Source organism: Coenobita brevimanus, chromosome 56 (assembly GCF_032717465.1).
Source record: "Coenobita brevimanus isolate Jiangsu-jjx chromosome 56, ASM3271746v2, whole genome shotgun sequence".
Lineage (NCBI taxonomy): Eukaryota > Metazoa > Arthropoda > Malacostraca > Decapoda > Coenobitidae > Coenobita > Coenobita brevimanus.
Window position 1 is genome coordinate 1,360,497 of NC_137009.1, and position 3,141 is coordinate 1,363,637.

Below are 3,141 nucleotides of genomic sequence, written 5' to 3' on the forward strand. Positions count from 1 at the left end.
TTTAATATCAAATCAAGTCATGATCTGCCAAACGCCCCACCACACTTACATATCATACACTCCACCCCCCCCCCCCACATTTATTGTTAGGCAAAGATCTAAATAATTGAACCTTAACCCAAGTCGAGGAGTTTTCTGTATTATAAGTCACGAGGGAAATACTGTAATCGAAGTGTATTTCATTAGTCTAAAATGGTAACCTAATTCTCGGAAGATATGAAGTATTAAGTTAGGTCATTTTGGGTCATACCATTAATTGAACAGAGTGTTATGGTAAGTCACACCACTGAGTGAAAGTGTTATTGTTGGAGAGGAGTACAGGATGTATTATTAAGTGGTCTTTATATCGTTTTAGTATCGTCCCTCCTCGAGTCCCTCAGTGACCAAGGAGAACGACGTCCAATCATAACTCGTATGGTCTTTCTGTTTCAAGTGTTGTTAGAACAATGTTAACTAGGGAAGTGAGTCTATGGATTTAAGCATTCATCTAATTCTGGGTATGATTAAAAAACATGCAATACTCTTTAGATTCGGGTTTCCAACTACTCTTCTTTGATGGCTGTGTATGGGGCGGCCCGCAAGGCATACTGAGGGGGAATAACAACTCGAGAACCTAAGCCTACCAAAATTCACGCAAACCCATTCAGTATGAAATCTAATCCTACAGTTTGGACATGAGTTGGGTAATTCATTGGTATCTATTTTGGAGCAAGGGGATAAAAACACCCCAGTTGGTTTTGGGTTTACAAAAAAAACAGGCCCGGTAATTTAATGGCAGCCACGTTGGTAAGTGAAAAGTGTTACGCTCAAGGTCAATACAGTGACGGCTAGCCAAAAAGAATATCACGCTACCACACCTCCCATCCTCCATAAATTCTAATACAACCTTGAACAAAGACAACTAGAACCTGCATTGAAACCTCACCGGTTACTAAATTCCCATTACCAGCTGACACCATTAGAATCTCAGCTTTAAATTCAGTGCACATCCTGGTGATTTACACTCCAACACTAAGTGGTGATATAAAAAATTGTTGTAAGAAGAGAGATTGTAGTGACAACAAAGTTTTTGTGGGATCAGAATCATCATAACATTACTCTGGTGTCATAACAGTGAGACATAATTAAAATTCTATAACAACACACTGGGGTCAGCGGTGAGATATTCATAAAAAAAATACGAGGACAATACACTGGTTGCATATATAAAAATTCATAGCAATGCATCTGTCTATAAGTATCCAAATATACTTTTCCTATTACACTAAAAAGACAAATGCCCATATGATTACCACACACTTCTTTTTCTGCTTTCCCTTTGTACAAGGGAATAATTATACCTGACTTCCAATTCTCCGGGACTCTACCTTCCTCCCAGGCCTATCTGTACATCTTCCACATCCATTCTACTACTATCTCTCCCCCATGCTTCAGCATTTCACCACACACTCCATCAATTCTTGGGGTACAGTGGTAAAGTGTGAGTTTTCGTACATGGAAAAACGAGGGTTTGCTCCCCGCCAGGCTAATAAACTTTGGGGGCGTTCTTCCGGCCATGTACTGCTTTGGCGGACATGAGGGTTGCTGTAGTTGAACCAATGTTGCATACTATAAAGTATGCTTGCACCCATTTGGCTTGTGTGGGCCAATTACACTTTGTTCACAGACTACACACACATCCAAAGCCACTCCAACACTACAGTTCCACTTACAAGTACTTCTCACCCTACATACAATCTCTACCAGACAGCCTAAGCCACTTGGTATAGATACATTGGCTGTATCGTCCCGAGTTCGGTCGGGATAGGCTGGTCCTGCAGTGGACACTCAAACGGTTGATGATGTGTGTGTGTGTGTGTGTGTGTGTATATATATATATATATATATATATATAGTGATTCCTGATGTCATTCTAAGACAGAAATATATAAACACATGTTGAATTCGCAATGAGTGTGGAGGAAAGGGCATTTATATAATTATGAAGTGATGGTAAAGGGAAAAATGATCCAATTCTATTCTATGTTACCATCCTCTTTACTGTTCATCGTAGCGTTTTTACTGATGGTAAACTAAACAATATTCTTAAAATACACTTTAAAATGTCTAAAGAAAAAGCAGTGAAGAGTATCAGGGATGAAAAATGTACAGTTTTTCCCATTATAGCCACTGATATTTAATATTACACTGTACTGCATAACTGTTTTGGATATGACATACTGTCTGATCACAGAATATTTATGTCATAGAATGACCTCATGAATCGCTTCCTGAATTTAGCACTTTAACTCCCGAGACACCCTGTATCCATATGCATACATGGACAGTTGAGGCACGACTGTGCATTAAAATGCATACTCCATAAAATAGTCTGCCCAATTTTTATGTTCTGATTTGTGCCGTGCCTTTTTTCTAACTAGTTTACACACATTGGTGAAAAAGATAACTAGATCTGATGTGAGAGGTGTAAGACTGAGAGGAAGACCACGAATAGGATGGATGGACAGTGTGAAGAGAGCGCTGGATGCGAGAGGGATGTCTGTTGAGCAAGGAAGAGTGGCTGTGCGTGACAGAAATAAATGGAGAGAAATTGTGAATGAATAAGTGATGACGCAGCCCTGAGGGGATATTCTCCCGCTTTTGGTCTGATCAGCTAGTCAGGTCAGGTGCGGGTAAGGGGATGGGTCTGTTATGATGTGGCAGGGGTAAACCAGTTCTGCTGTCGGGCCCTGCTGTGGATGTCACTGATTGCATTGCGCAGTTGACCCTTGTGCGTTGTGATGCAGTGAGGATCTGTCCGTTCTCCCCTTTGGGGCTAAGATGCGAATAAATGTGTTTGAATGGATGAGTAAATGGAGAGTGAGTCGTCCTGTCTCGGCTACCTCCCTTTCCTTGGGGGAAGCAGCCTAGGTATATAGATAGATAGATAGATAGTTTACACACACGTTCAGTATGTGTATAAAATAATTTCCAGCTATCCCGGTAGCTTTTGATTATATGTGAGACAGCGTAATCTTTGTATTGAAGTTCTCCCATCACAACATCTATCCGACCCGTTTCGTTTTTCTGTAGTCACTATCATCTTATGGTGCAATGTGATAGTTCTGGAAACTTAACCTCTTTAACTGAGATTTTTTTTAA